Source organism: Spinacia oleracea, chromosome 5 (assembly GCF_020520425.1).
Source record: "Spinacia oleracea cultivar Varoflay chromosome 5, BTI_SOV_V1, whole genome shotgun sequence".
NCBI classification, from domain to species: domain Eukaryota; kingdom Viridiplantae; phylum Streptophyta; class Magnoliopsida; order Caryophyllales; family Amaranthaceae; genus Spinacia; species Spinacia oleracea.
The window spans coordinates 32,194,925-32,211,072 of NC_079491.1; the positions used below are offsets into that span (position 1 = coordinate 32,194,925).

A 16,148-nucleotide genomic window follows, 5' to 3' on the forward strand; every position below is an offset into this window, starting at 1 on the left:
AGCACTCAAGTGAGAAGCACTCAAGTACATTGACATTTCCTTGACATGCAAAATCTGTCAACAAAAGTTCTGAAAAAAAAATCTGTAAACCTGTCAAACACACGTCTTCCATCCCTGCTCCCACACGTCTTCTTCTTTGAAAAAAAAAGTGTGTGTTCACACTATTTTTTTTTTTATATTCAAAACACAATATTTTATAAACTAAAAACTACTAAATATAAACCTTTATTATCTAACATAAAAATATACCTTGCAATATAAATAATAACTAGAAAAAAATACCTCAAACGTATTTTTTAAAACATTTTTTTTTAATATGAAACATAATGAATACAACATTGTTAACTCCGCCCAGAATTTAATCAACTTCATCGTCTACCTTCATCCAAATTGGATCCACAACTAGAAAAATTATCAAAAATACGTTAAATCAGAAGATCAACCACAATTAATCAAATAAAAACAACGTATTCAAGAAATTAACAAAACTAAATCAAATTAAACATCCGAAAATCAATGGTGAAGGCTCGAAAGAAATACCGCAAATTGGATTTTCTTCTTCTTATAAATCAAGGGTGAATGAAAATTTACAACAACAAACAAATCTAAGATTTCAGAATTGAGATCAAATTTTTGGCACTACTTTGTAAACATCGACCGAAAAAAAAGGAAAAAGAAATTGTTAGGGTTTGAATTTGAAATTCAAACCAGAAACCAAATTTTGGGGAAATTTTGGGATGACTCATACGATGACATGGCTACGATGATGTGGCTTGGACCAGTAGATGAGCATTGTATGCTTGGCCCACATACACACAATGTATATGTAGCCTTTGCGCACTCCTCTCTCTTACCTTATTTCTTTATTATTTTCTCTCTTCTTTTTTTATTATAATCTCTTACATACAATCATTTTTCTTACACCCAATCATTACAATTATACCAATACAAACCAAGATTCTAATTTTCTTAAAAACTCCCCACTTTCTGAAATGGATACATCAAAACGAAATGGAGGGAGTAGTTTGTAATTACTTTTCTGGAATTAGTATTACTTTTTTGCAGTTAAACAACAACAACGTGTATTTGCATGTCCAAATTGCCCATCAGGAACACAAATAGAAAGACCAGTAAGGTGGCCTGATCTTTGACATGGAATTTTGCAATCATTCTTTGTTTTGCATGAAATGTTTACAAAATCACAGTCTGAATCCAACCCCTCATTCGAAATTCCTGCATCGCATTTTAAGGAGGGATTAAAACAAAATACTTATACTACAAAGTACCATGTGCGTCTATATGTGTACTAGGAGTAACAAAGGGTATAATACTACATTGTTGATTTAAAGACATAGTCTTATAATATACAAGGTCAAATTTTAGACATGTCTTTAATTAGTGATGGATCATCTCAATCCCAAACCATGTAACCAATGTTAGAATATGCAAATATTTTGATATTGAAGAGTAATACACTTATGGCTAAATGCAATGTATATGATAAAGAAATTAGAAGAACACATGTACTTAGTAAGTTCTCAAAAGAGAGAAAGAAGTATGATGCATACCCGTTGCATGAATGAAGAAGATGAGAGACACACCAAACAAAAGAGTGAAGGCAATCTTTGAGGTGCATAAATACGTTGATGCCATTTTTAATTTGTCTTTTTTCTTACGTTACACTGTTATTGATGTAAATGGATTACAATTAAAAGTTCCATTATTTATATGTCTAAATACCAAGGATTTAGGAATAAAGATCATTATAAACTAGTAATCTCCCTTCCAAAGCAAGGGGAAGTCACAATTATTCTTTTCCGAACTTAGACAATTTTATGGAAGATTTTTAATGCACGGATACATAAAATTTGTAGCCGTTATAATAATAGGTGTAAATATTAGCCATTCAAATTTTTGAAAATCTTGTAATCATTATGATAATAATAGGTTTATCATAATGATTACATTTGTCAGTGGACATTTTTTATCATTTAATCTCTAATTATATGTTAGCCAAAATTATATATTTGATATTATTAAAGTACTAATTGAGATGAATCAAACAACACCCTGCATGTAAATATTAGCCATTCAAAATTTTGAAAATCCTAAGAGCTCATTTTACACAGAATAATACTAAGCAGAGCCGTCTCCAGCAATTTGGAGGCCCTGTGCTAAATACATATATGGGCCCTTATAAAAAAAAATACATAATTATTATATTAATATTGTTTTATTTATAGAAAATATAGAGTCAAATTAATAATATGGTTTAACGTTTTATGTGCGATGGTTTGATAAAATTGATGAAAAGGTTTGATGGACATGAAAAAAAGGGGGCAGGCAAAGAATCGAACCCTGGTCTCAACTATTACACTTATTAGTTCGTAGCAACTGGAACAAAGATTACATAATGGATAACAAAGCAGCTGTTAAATATATAATATTTGTTCTTGGTGTTTTAACCAACATAATTTTTTTTGGGGCCCTAAAATTTGGTGGCGCGGTGTTGTAGGTCCGGCTGGACCTCCCTCTAGCCGGCCCTGATACTAACGGACGGGGGTAAAAACACTATAAATAATGCATATATCAAACTCCCCCAAGCTAGATCTTTGCTTGTCCCTAAGCAAAGAAATCATCGATGAAAACATAAATCAAATTTACCTCAAACACATCTCAAAACAATGGATACGATTCAAGGTAAAATCCAACAAATATGCATCAATGTCAACTAATCAAATCCATTCGACCACTAATCTTCCCTAACAATCGTCACGCAGAGTAAACCACAAGTGCATATAGAATTCAAGACTAGTGCTTAAACACTCTTCACTCATTTATGTGGCGGGCAAAAGATGTACCCAATCACTCTAACTCCAACAATTTATGTGAACAATGCCCTCCCAAACTCACAACACTCGTGTGTTTAAAAGGACATGCACTCAACCAAACAGTCGACTCGGAATATGTCATGTCATAACTTGCATTGATAAACAACTACTTTCACCACTACTACAAAAAGAGGCTAAGAAACCACACCAAATAGGCCTAAGAAACAAAAAAATGTATGGTTTATATCTCAATGGTCTCTTTGCATAAGAAACCGTGATTTTGGTGTGGTTACTTATCTTTGATAAAAATAACCATACTTGTAACATATGTGGTCTCTTTGATATAGTTTTTATTCAAAATTTCAGAAGGAAAGTAACCATTTTTTCACAAAAAAAGTTTCTTTGATGAATGAAAAGTCACCATTATTATACGAAATCTGGTTTCTTTGAGCCATTATTTTTTCAAAAAATAATATTAATTCATGAAACACAGCAGAAGGATGTGAAAACCACCAACAACAACAGTCATGAAACAGGGACGGACAGAAAAAAAAAACCTCAATTAAAATAAAGTTCAAATTTTTAACAAAAATTATTATACTAGATTGATCCATCAATCTGTGCAATTACATAGTTATTTTTTAAAAAAATAAAATCCAATTACATAGTTGGACAGTGCAAATCAAATGCCAAAGCTATATCATTGTTCCTAAAAATAGATCAATTGGTTCCAAATCATTTAACTTCTACAATTTCAGCACTGGCCATCTTCTGGATCTTATTCATCACCGTTGGATTCTTCATATAATCCTGTGCAACCTTCGGGTTCTCCTGGACGAGGCCGACGGCGATGATGACGAAGGGCCAGTACCTAACACACTAACAGACCTGGATCGTTTAGGGGCCAACAACTGGCCCAAAGCTTGTATGGGCTTAAAAATATTACCAAAACTCAGACGAGCTAGATTAGCGAAAGGAGAGCGCATTTCATGTGCGGCGGAAGCTGCGGCGGAGGAATCATCATCGGAGATCACATAATCAACTCTCAAGAATCCTTTTTGGACCCTTCTAGAAACCACACAGCACCAACCAAGTGCCTTAACATCGCCGATCTTGTTGAAAACCAACAATAACAACGAATCTGGTATTCTATTGAAATTATCAATCCCATCTTCTTCTTTGTCGTCATCGCTATCATGAGAGTGATTCAATTTCTCAATCAACGACTCTGGGTGAATCCTCGGTTTCATACCCAAATCTGGTAACCTACCAAAACGATCAAACCCTTGTTCTTCGATGACGGCGTCCTCGTCGTTGACATCGTGAGAGTGATTCTTAGCCCTAGGTAGCAAGTACTTTTTATTCTTCTCACAAGACTTATCAAATAACCTATAAATTGAATCAAGCTTGTCGAAAATAAAAATATGTAGCGAGATGGTGGTTTTGCTATTGTTCTTAATTTTGTGCGTAAAGAAGAAGAGAAGGAGGAGTTTAGGGTTTAAAATAATGAAAATTATAAAGGTTAGGCAGTTTATTAAGAAGACCAATAACCCCATGAACTTGCGGTTACGACAATTAAGGAAAAAGATTTTACTTCAAAAATAGATTATTTCTAAGAATTCATTATTTCGAAAAAATCCTATAAAAGAATATAAAAATATTTATTTAACTTAATTTAGATATAAGATACCATATTTCTTGAATTTGTGGTTTCTTATTAATATTCCAAGAAACCATATTTCATAATTGTATGGTTTCTTTACCTAAGATACCTATTAAGCAACTTATTTGGTTTCTTATTTGTGGTTTCTTAGCCCTTTTTTGTAGTAGTTGCACATTAATGTGACTCTATGCACAAAGGTCGGAAGGTCTTCAAAGCTTGTAATGTAAGGCTTAGGTAAGGGTATGGTAATTTTGGATAAAAGTGTGAGATTAAAGTCTTAGCTATTGGGAGCCAAAATCCTAGTATATCCCATGATCAAAGATGAACAATGGCCACAACTCTCCCACTCAACATACGAGAATGCAACAAATAAACCAAACAATACTTTTTTCACCCTTTTTTCATCTATGAAACCGATCACTCATAAGAATATATAGAATTGCAACACTTGAGTGAAATTATACTTTAATTTTTTTTTGAAAGTAACAAATGCTTTTCTTTTTGCTCAATCGCTTTCTCTCTCATTTTTTTTCCTTAATGGAAACCTTCACATTTTCAATTCTTATCATATTTTTGCTCATTATTTTTTCAAATCACAACATAAGACAAGAAGAACTCCCTTATTTTTTTTTCAACCCCCAAATTATGCTCAAAATTAAGCATAGTGCAACTCCCTCGTCTCACTCACGAATAGCTCCTCCAAGCCAAGCTTGAGACTAGTAACCAATGGGGCTTAAATGGGCTTGTAATATGGCTAGTCACCGAATAAAAGGGCACAAGCACAACATGTGTAGTAAGAAGGGAACAAATGTATCTAAGATCGTTTGAAGGCTACCTAAATAGAAAAGATGCCTTCGTCCTCTTCAATGTGCATGTATATGAGTCATAAAACATTACCGACAGTTGTAAACTAATGTAACACCCCGACCTCTAATTCAATTATTTAATCATAATTAGCAGCGGAATTAACCTAATTCGGTCGGGACATTACCTGCCGTAACTCCCTCTTGGGAATTACAAGGCAAACATCAATCATAAGCTATTAAACTCCAAAATTAACCTAATAATCCTTTTTAATTCCTTAGTACAAGTACGTAACTTAATCCAGAATCTTTACTTAAACTTATAACAACTTAACATTAACTTAGGTGAACATTGTAATAGTGAAATCCTCGCCACTACTCGTTTTCGTGGTCCCCAGCAGTACCTAAAACAGAAAACAAAACGGTGAGCCGAAGACTCAGTAACGATTACCCTAGCATCGTAACATCATTTCAATTCATTTTATTTAATAACACAGGGAGAATAGAATATAGTAAAATATTTAATAAATCATCATTTCAGAAGCATCATCATTTCAGAAACATAATTTTAGAAACGTTATTTCAGAAACATCATTTCAGGAATATCATTTCAGAAACATTATTTCAGGAACATCATTTCATTAATCTTTTTCCTTTTAACAGTATTATTCTGGTCGTCAGGACTTAACAGGAAACATGGTAGGACGTCTCCTACGAACAGGGGAAGCCAGTGCTTCATAACAGGGGGAGTCAATGCTCCATAACAGGGGAAGCCAGTGCTTCATTTCAGGGGGAACGTTTGGTTCCATATCAGGGGAAGCCAATGCTTCTTATCAAGGGGAACCTTGGTTCCATATCAGGGGAAGTCAGTGCTTCTTATCAGGGGGAACCTTGGTTCCATATCAGGGGAAGCCAGTGCTTCTTATCAGGGGGAGCCTGGGCTCCATATCAGGGGAACTTGACCAGTTCTTACACTTTCATTTATCATGTTTACATTTCTTTTAATAGAACATTAATCAGGAAATCTCATTCATTCAGGGTGGTTCAAAAAAACCATTAAATCTCGTTATTTCATAAAATTATTTCTTTCAGTAATAATAATTCATTAAATCAATACTTTGCATAAAGCTGCATTATCATAAAACAATTCAATCAAATCATATTTGTATCCCGCAAATCATAAAACATCATTATAAAACATCAATCATTCATAACATCATTCGGACATAAATACATTTCGAAGGGATTGCGGGTACTAGCAATAACCGTTACCTCAATTCCACGATTTGACAGGCCTTTTTCCTTGGTTCGTTCGTCCTGAGCTCCGAGTCCGATTTCTTTCAAAGTATCAAATTATTGAATTAATTACTAAAACGATAAATTTCTTTAAAACTAATACGATTTTAAAATAATGAATATGTATTTTATAATTTCGAAATTAATGAAATATTATTTATTTCCAAAAATCTGTCAAACTATATTTTAAATCATTATTAATAATTTATTTTATTGAAATGTTTAAGTAACTATTTATTTTCATAAAACATTTAGATTGATAAATTTATAAATAATAATTTTATAGATAGTGAATTTTGAAATGATGAATTTAATAAAAATATGAATGTTTATAATTTCTTGAAAATATTATTAAACGAAATTTCAATCAAAACATATATATACATTTCTTAAATCGATTTACATGAAATGTTATTTAATTTCATGAATCAACGAAATATTATTTAAATCCAACTTTCAGCCCAAAATATAAACATTTAATTATCATTTAAAATCCTTATAATTAATATAAGAGAAAATAGAAACAATTAATTAGAGCTTAAATAAATAGTAAAACTCACTTTGAAAAGAATTTGGGCCAATTTGTTTTGGGCTTGGGCGTGGGAAATAAAGGAAACAAGGTTCCAATTTGGAACTTGTTTCATTCGAAAGGGAAGCACGAAAAAAGGGGAAGGGGGCACGAAGGAAACAGGGGAGGGAGGTTCAAAACAGAGGAAGGAGAGGAGATAGAGAAGGTGGGGCTGGGCTCGGGTTCTGGACGGCGCGGCAGCACCGGAACCGCGCCTGGGAGGCGGCGAAGGTGGTGGTTCGTGGTGGCAGAACACGGGGAAGGGAAAAAAAAGGTGGTCGTATAAGAGGAGGGGAAAGCAGGGGAGTTGAGCGTGGGTTGGGAATTTCTGGGCGGTGGCAGCGGCGGTTCGCCGGAGAATATAGGCGGAGGTTGGTTGATAACTGATGAGGGTGGTCGGAGTGTGGTAGTTGTGGTGTTGGTGGTGCGGCAGGAGAAAGGGAAGAGAGAGCAGGGGAGTGCGCGAGGAGGAGGAGGAGGACAATAAGGGGTGGATGATCGAGGTGGTGCTAGGCAGCAGGGTAAGTGGTGATTGACGGTGGTTTTGGTGGCGGCAGCCACCGATGGTGATGGTGGTTGCAACTGAAATTGAAATTGAAATTGGTTTGGTTATTGAAATTCAACTTGAAATTGGAGTTGATTGTATGAATAATTGGGGCAGATTTCTGCTCTAATTTATAGTTTTAAGTAGAGTGAAAGGGAAGCTAGAGCCCTTGGGGAGCAAGGCATGAATAAGGACTGAAATGAGGGAAGGGAGGAATGGAGAAATTTCTTCATTCTTGTACGTGAAGAGAAGGAAGAGAAGAGAAATGAAAATTGTGTCCCTTAGGGGTATTTCGGTCATTTCACGAAATTAGGCAAAATTTCTGAAATTCCATTGTTATATTTAGGAATTGACAAAAATAGAAATCCTTAATTTAAAACAAGTTTTGAAATAATTCTTTGTAAAATTATCGATAACATAAAATAAATTTAGTTTTCGAATAAATTAAGAATGTTCCGAAATTATTAAAAAATTCGAAATAAATAAGATTTTAAGCTCGTGAAATTAAATTATTAAAATCTAAAAAAAATAAAAATAAAGCGTGTAACGATATTAAAATTCAATCGCCATAAAACTTCGTTAATTAAAATAAAGTTTGAAATTAGGATTTAAAACGGTATTAATCTAAATAAAAATAATTTAGCATAATTAATCGAGCTTTAAAAATTCAGGGTATTACATTCTTACCCCCTTAGAAAAAGTTTCGTCCTCGAAACTTGAAAATTAGACGTATAAAATGATTGTTAAAAATCAAAAACATTCGATTAAAAGTATGATATTTATTTTAAAATCAAGATTTCACAATTTCATTCCAATTCCGACAATGTCTAGCTTTCATTCCGCCATCTTCTTTGATGACTCCGCTTCAACTCGAGACCTAGAATCGAAGAGTAAAGAATGCAAAAGGGGCAAAATTATATTGATCCTTAATCGTCATTAAGGTCAATTACATTCCGCCATCGTCTTTCGTATCTCCACTTTACTTCATAAAATAGGATCGAGGAGCAAAGAACATAAAAGGGGCAAACTTGTTAGCTTAGACTAGGCTCCCATTTTACTTTGTGATATCTTGTTTGAAAATATTTTCTACCGAAAATAGTAACTTTTAATGAAAAATTATAATTCTGAAAATATATGTGTATGTAATGAGAATAAATATTTATCTAACAACTAGAATACTCAAATAATTTGTAAAAGTCATTTGTTATATCAATCTCGTACTCTGAGCTCAGGAGAACTTCCATCGGAGACGGCTTCCGTGTATAACAATTAGATTACCCATATAATCAAGTCAGCATAAACATAATCCATATCATATAGACATAGTTCATAAATTGAAGATTTCATATTCAACATAACTACATAAGCATAACATTCCTAATCTTTTGATCTAACACATGAGCATGGTTGATTCATAACACGTTTACATAAACATCATGATTCATACATCATATCATTCTTAGGCGACTATTTGGAGATATCGCGTTTTCGTTTGCTCTTGCCTTCTTTGCTACCGGAATTCTTGTCGTCGACTTTCGTTATTCGATTTGTTTTGATTTCGATCTTCGATCTTTTCTCATGCGTCAAAAAACTTTGTTGACTACGCTCGTTGCGGGGGGTTCGAGTCCAATCACGTGACAGGAACTACATCATTAGACGTACGACTTCGTTACTTATCCTTAGTGTTTTAAGTCGACAAACCTTGGGTTTCGGCGGATAATTCTAATCCATCACACACGCCTTTATCAGAAACAATCTAGGTTCCAGAAACTTAGTTCAGACTACCTGGATTTACAGACTTGTCATTTCGTCGATTTCTTTTCTTAACTCCATTGCATTCCTCGATCATTCATAATTCTTTTCGAACTTCATAACATTCATTGATATTATCAACCTCATAGACAGACTAATTCTCGATAACTTATTTTGGTACGTTCCTCAAAGCTTTATATGCAACCTCAATTCCATATTTTCACCATAAATCATATTCTTGCATAACTTTTAAAAGTTTTAGCTTAGCTTCCTTAACATATTTGAAACGACACTCGGGTGCTTACAGAACAATCATTATAAAGGGTGCGGAATAGTAACTCAAACATCAATAATACTCACACGCTTTAAGCCTTGATTAACCTTGATTTACTCGGTGATTCATTACTTAAAATACAAACTCATCCTCTTTCGGTACTCTATCATTCAACCTTTATCGACAGACTAATTCTTGATAACTTATTTTGGGTAAAATTCCCAAGATATTATTCGTGTGTCAACTCAAATGGGTCTTTTATCATCACTCATGGGGTTCGTAACATTCATGTATAACTTCTTAGCTTCCTTAATAGAGGCATATCAATCCTTTTCAGATACTAGACTTGTGTACTTATAAACACCAAAACATTCATCGGAAAGATACCCCAAGAATCACTTTTATTCATAACTTTAACACTTTAAACTTCGAATAATCTTAACTTTATTAGTGATCAACCACAACCTTATGCTCGTTTGGTACTCCTAACGTTTATATTATCCTTGAAGATTTCACAACCATCAAAATTCCTCAAAACCATTCATATCCACAAAATCTTTGAGTTCGCACCGTGCTTAACTTAACTTCTTCTAAAATATAATGCTTAAACTTTGCTTAGTCTATCTAGGGTAGAAAACTCATAACATGACATGTGACAATAAACGTAAAATCAAGGGAAGTTCGATTCTAAAGCGAGAGAGAGCTAAATCAAAATAATATCAGCGTTGGCGTCATCTTTGTCCTTTATCATGTAAGCTCTTTCATATGTCGTGATTGTTAGGTTATGATACATATGACAATTCATAAATCATGCGAAAAAACCATAAAGCCAGGAAAGCATATTATATTCACATAATCATTTAGCATAGAATTGATGCATACATGTTGTAGCGTGCCTTCCCTAGCTGCGCCCGAACCGAACAAGAACAAGTCTTTAGGACTCCAAATGTCGTCCCTCCGTAGATAGTCCACAGTACGTCCGGATCCGCCTCAAGTTAGACCAACTAGAATCGCCCTTAAGGTTACTAGGAATTTCGGCTAGTGTTTGCAAGTGTATGGTTAATTTTATTTCAAAAACTTACCCTTTGAATACTTCAATCGTACCTGCAAATAATGACCCTAGGCCCTTATTTATAGAGGTATGGAAAAGGAACTGGAATCCTATTAGGATACTAATTAGTTAAACTAGAATCCTAGTAGGACTCTAACTAATTAATTTTACCCTTTTAGGATTAGGAATTTAATCATCAAACAAATCCTACACAATTTAGGTTTCGTATGTGAACACAAACTCTACACGAGCATGACCCACGAGCGTGCAGGCCATGCCCGCGCACAGCCCACACGGCCGCTCAGCCCACGCGAGCCGTAAGCCCACGCGAGCAGCAGCACAGCTCGCAGCCCATTGCTGCGCGCGCTGCGCGCGCTGCCATGGCCTGCTGGGCCTGACCTTGCGCTGGGCCTGGCGTGGCCTTGGCTGTTCGTGTGGCGCGCTTGGCTTGCTGGGCGATGGCCTGGCTTCGTGCTGGGCCCTCGTCCGGCAGGCCTCGTCCGATGCTTATTCGTACGATACGCTTCCGATTAAATTCCCGGTTCCGGAATTCATTTCCGATACGAACAATATTTATTATTTTCGATTCCGGAATTAATTTCCGTTTCGAACAAATATTTAATATTTCCGTTTCCGGAATTATTTTCCGATTCCGATAATATTTCCGATTCTGACAATATTTCCGTTTCCGACAATATTTCCGATTCCGGCAATATTTCCATTTCCGATAATATTTTCCGATACGTACCATGTTTCCGTTTCCGGCAACATCTACGATTTGGATAATATTTATATTTCCGATACGATCCATATTTCCGTTTCCGGCAATATCACCGTTTCCGGAGTATTCATTTCTTGCTTGTGACGATCTCAGCTCCCACTGAAACCAAGATCCGTCGATTCCGAATATCCATAGATAGAGTATTTAATGCCATTAAATACTTGATCCGTTTACGTACTATTTGTGTGACCCTACGGGTTCAGTCAAGAGTAAGTTGTGGATTAATATCATTAATTCCACTTGAACTGAAGCGGCCTCTAGCTAGGCATTCAGCTCACTTGATCTCACTGAATTATTAACTTGTTAATTAATATTGAACCGCACTTATTAGACTTAACATAGAATGTATACTTGGACCAAGGGCATTATTTCCTTCAGTGATCGTGTTGGATTATGATTAACCCTAGAATTGTTTGTTGTTTCGTTCATGATTGGTCGAGGTTGACGAAATGCTCTTTCCCTCCACGTATTCGTTCCTACACGACATTAGTTTCTTATTCGTCGGGGCATTGCAAAGTCTCCAATAGTTAATCCATCTTGTTGGTCCAATCTTCAAATTCCATCGAATTGGCTTGCCGTCATAGATTGGTGGATTCCAGGGCGAAATTTTCTCAAATAATGATGCATTTTCGTTCGATTTCGTTTTTCGAGAATATTTGACCGATTAAGTTGACATCGTACTTGCAGTTCCTAATCGTTTCATCATCTCCTCGTGGTCTTCTATAAATTGGTCGTCACAAGAATCATCATGGAAAACATCATTGTGGACGACGTCATCGTGAATATTGCGCTTGTTGTGAGCTTCGTTCGCGGCATCGTTAGTAACCTCGATAATCGATATTTCGCATAACATATTCAATCAGGAAAACATAAATAACATGAGAATAAACCCCTTTAATCCCGTGCGTTCATACGCTCTCACTCATTTCATTTTAACTTGACTTGATTTTAACATATTCTTTTTAACTCGTTCCTTAAAACTCTTTGCTTAATGCCTAATGAATTCTATTTCGTGCGAAACCCATAAGGTTTAGCACTTATGGTCCAGAACCTTGGCTCTGAATACCAAACTGTAACACCCCGACCTCTAATTCAATTATTTAATCATAATTAGCAGCGGAATTAACCTAATTCGGTCGGGACATTACCTGCCGTAACTCCCTCTTGGGAATTACAAGGCAACCATCAATCATAAGCTATTAACTCCAAAATTAACCTAATAATCCTTTTTAATTCCTTAGTACAAGTACGTAACTTAATCCAGAATCTTTACTTAAACTTGTTACAACTTAACATTAACGTAGGTGAACATTGTAATAGTGAAATCCTCGCCACTACTCTTTTCCGTGGTCCCCAGCAGTACCTAAAACAGAAAACAAAACGGTGAGCCGAAGACTCAGTAACGATTACCCTAGCATCGTAACATCATTTCAATTCATTTTATTTAATAACACAGGGAGAATAGAATATAGTAAAACATTTAATAAATCATCATTTCAAAAGCATCATCATTTCAGAAACATAATTTTAGAAACGTCATTTCAGAAACATCATTTCAGGAATATCATTTCAGAAACATTATTTCAGGAACATCATTTCATTAATCTTTTTCCTTTTAACAGTAGTATTCTGGTCGTCAGGACTTTACAGGAAACATGGTAGGACGTCTCCTACGAACAGGGGAAGCCAGTGCTTCATAACAGGGGGAGTTAATGCTCCATAACAGGGGAAGCCAGTACTTCATTTCAGGGGGAACCTTGGTTCCATATCAGGGGAAGCCAGTGCTTCTTATCAGGGGGAACCTTGGTTCCATATCAGGGGAAGCCAGTGCTTCTTATCATGGGGAACCTTGGTTCCATATCAGGGGAAGCCAGTGCTTCTTTTCAGGGGGAGCCTGGGCTCCATATCAGGGGAACTTGACCAGTTCTTACACTTTCATTTATCATGTTTACATTTATTTTAATAGAACATTAATCAGGAAATCTCATTCATTCAGGGTGGTTCAACAAAACCATTAAATCTCGTTATTTCATAAAATTATTTCTTTCAGTAATAATAATTCATTAAATCAATACTTTGCATAAAGCTGCATTATCATAAAACAATTCAATCAAATCATATTTGTATCCCGCAAATCATAAAACATCATTATAAAACATCAATCATTCATAACATCATTCAGACATAAATACATTTCGAAGGGATTGCGGGTACTAGCAATAACCGTTACCTCAATTCCACGATTTGACATGCCTTTTTCCTTGGTTCGTTCGTCCTGAGCTCCGAGTCCGATTTCTTTCAAAGTATCAAATTATTGAATTAATTACTAAAACGATAAATTTCTTTAAAACTAATACGATTTTAAAATAATGAATATGTATTTTATAATTTCGAAATTAATGAAATATTATTTATTTCCAAAAATCTGTCAAATTATATTTTAAATCATTATTAATAATTTATTTTATTGAAATGTTTAAGTAACTATTTATTTTCATAAAACATTTAGATTGATAAATTTATAAATAATAATTTTATAGATAGTGAATTTTGAAATGATGAATTTAATAAAAATATGAATGTTTATAATTTCTTGAAAATATTATTAAACGAAATTTCAATCAAAACATATATATACATTTCTTAAATCGATTTACATGAAATGTTATTTAATTTCATGAATCAACGAAATATTATTTAAATCCAACTTTTAGCCCAAAATATAAACATTTAATTATCATTTAAAATCCTTATAATTAATATAAGAGAAAATAGCAACAATTAATTAGAGCTTAAATAAATAGTAAAACTCACTTTGAAAAGAATTTGGGCCAATTTGTTTTGGGCTTGGGCGTGGGAAATAAAGGAAACAAGGTTCCAATTTGGAACCTGTTTCATTCGAAAGGGAAGCACGAAAAAAAAGGGGAAGGGGGCACGAAGGAAACAGGGGAGGGAGGTTCGAAACAGAGGAAGGAGAGGAGAGAGAGAAGGTGGGGCTGGGCTCGGGTTCTGGACGGCGCGGCAGCACCGGAACCGCGCCTGGGAGGCGGCGAAGGTGGTGGTTCGTGGTGGCAGAACACGGGGAAGGGAAAAAAAAGGTGGTCGTATAAGAGGAGGGGAAAGCAGGGGAGTTGAGCGTGGGTTGGGAATTTCTGGGCGGTGGCAGCGGCGGTTCGCCGGAGAATATAGGCGGAGGTTGGTTGATAACTGATGAGGGTGGTCGGAGTGTGGTAGTTGTGGTGTTGGTGGTGCGGCAGGAGAAAGGGAAGAGAGAGCAGGGGAGTGCGCGAGGAGGAGGAGGAGGACAATAAGGGGTGGATGATCGAGGTGGTGCTAGGCAGCAGGGTAAGTGGTGATTGACGGTGGTTTTGGTGGCGGCAGCCACCGATGGTGATGGTGGTTGCAACTGAAATTGAAATTGAAATTGGTTTGGTTATTGAAATTCAACTTGAAATTGGAGTTGATTGTATGAATAATTGGGGCAGATTTCTGCTCTAATTTATAGTTTTAAGTAGAGTGAAAGGGAAGCTAGAGCCCTTGGGGAGCAAGGCATGAATAAGGACTGAAATGAGGGAAGGAAGGAATGGAGAAATTTCTTCATTCTTGTACGTGAAGAGAAGGAAGAGAAGAGAAATAAAAATTGTGTCCCTTAGGGGTATTTCGGTCATTTCACAAAATTAGGCAAAATTTCTGAAATTCCATTGTTATATTTAGGAATTGACAAAAAATAGAAATCCTTAATTTAAAACAAGTTTTGAAATAATTCTTTGTAAAATTATCGATAACATAAAATAAATTTAGTTTTCGAATAAATTAAGAATGTTCCGAAATTATTAAAAAATTCGAAATAAATAAGATTTTAAGCACGTGAAATTAAATTATTAAAATCTAAAAAAAATAAAAATAAAGCGTGTAACGATATTAAAATTCAATCACCATAAAACTTCGTTAATTAAAATAAAGTTTGAAATTAGGATTTAAAACGGTTTTAAGCTAAATAAAAATAATTTAGCATAATTAATCGAGCTTTAAAAATTCGGGGTATTACAACTAATACTCAAAATCAATGACATACCAGGAAGCTATGACATATTCCTAACCAAATCAACTAGTGAAGCACCAAGTTCACAAATAGTTGGTCAAAGTTGACTCATGCTAAGGCACCAAAACAGTCGAATCTCAAATCATAGGCAACATATCCACATTATTCGTCATCAAATATCAAGAATCAAAACGTTTTTCAATCCAGGGGCACGGGGAAGCATGATTTAGTATTCATCGGAACATATTTTTGTGATTTTTTTTTCAAAGAAATAAATCTATCCTTAAAAGCAATTAAACACACCAAAGCAGTAAATAGAGTATAGACAGGGATGAAGAGAAAACATACCTAATATATAAATGGAAACAATGAACACCCCCCATGCTAAATCAGACAATGTCCTCATTGGCTTAGAGGGGTATGAAACCATCTCCAACTCATCCTTGGTGGCTCGGGCCACCATCATCCATATCATCTCCATGGCCACCGTGACTAGGGGTGTTCATCGGTCCAAACTCGGACCAGATCGAAGACCTAATTTTG

At 35.2% G+C, this 16,148-nt stretch overlaps 1 long non-coding RNA gene across 1 annotated transcript; it reads right to left on the reverse strand.

The window, feature by feature from the left end:
- Positions 1–527: 527 nt before the first annotated feature.
- LOC130461121 (uncharacterized) lies at positions 528–1,799 on the reverse strand. Its single transcript, XR_008921466.1, has 2 exons — positions 1,569–1,799; positions 528–1,233 (listed from the first exon to the last, which is right to left on the reverse strand). It is a non-coding gene; the product is annotated as an uncharacterized lncRNA (long non-coding RNA).
- Positions 1,800–16,148: the final 14,349 nt, after the last annotated feature.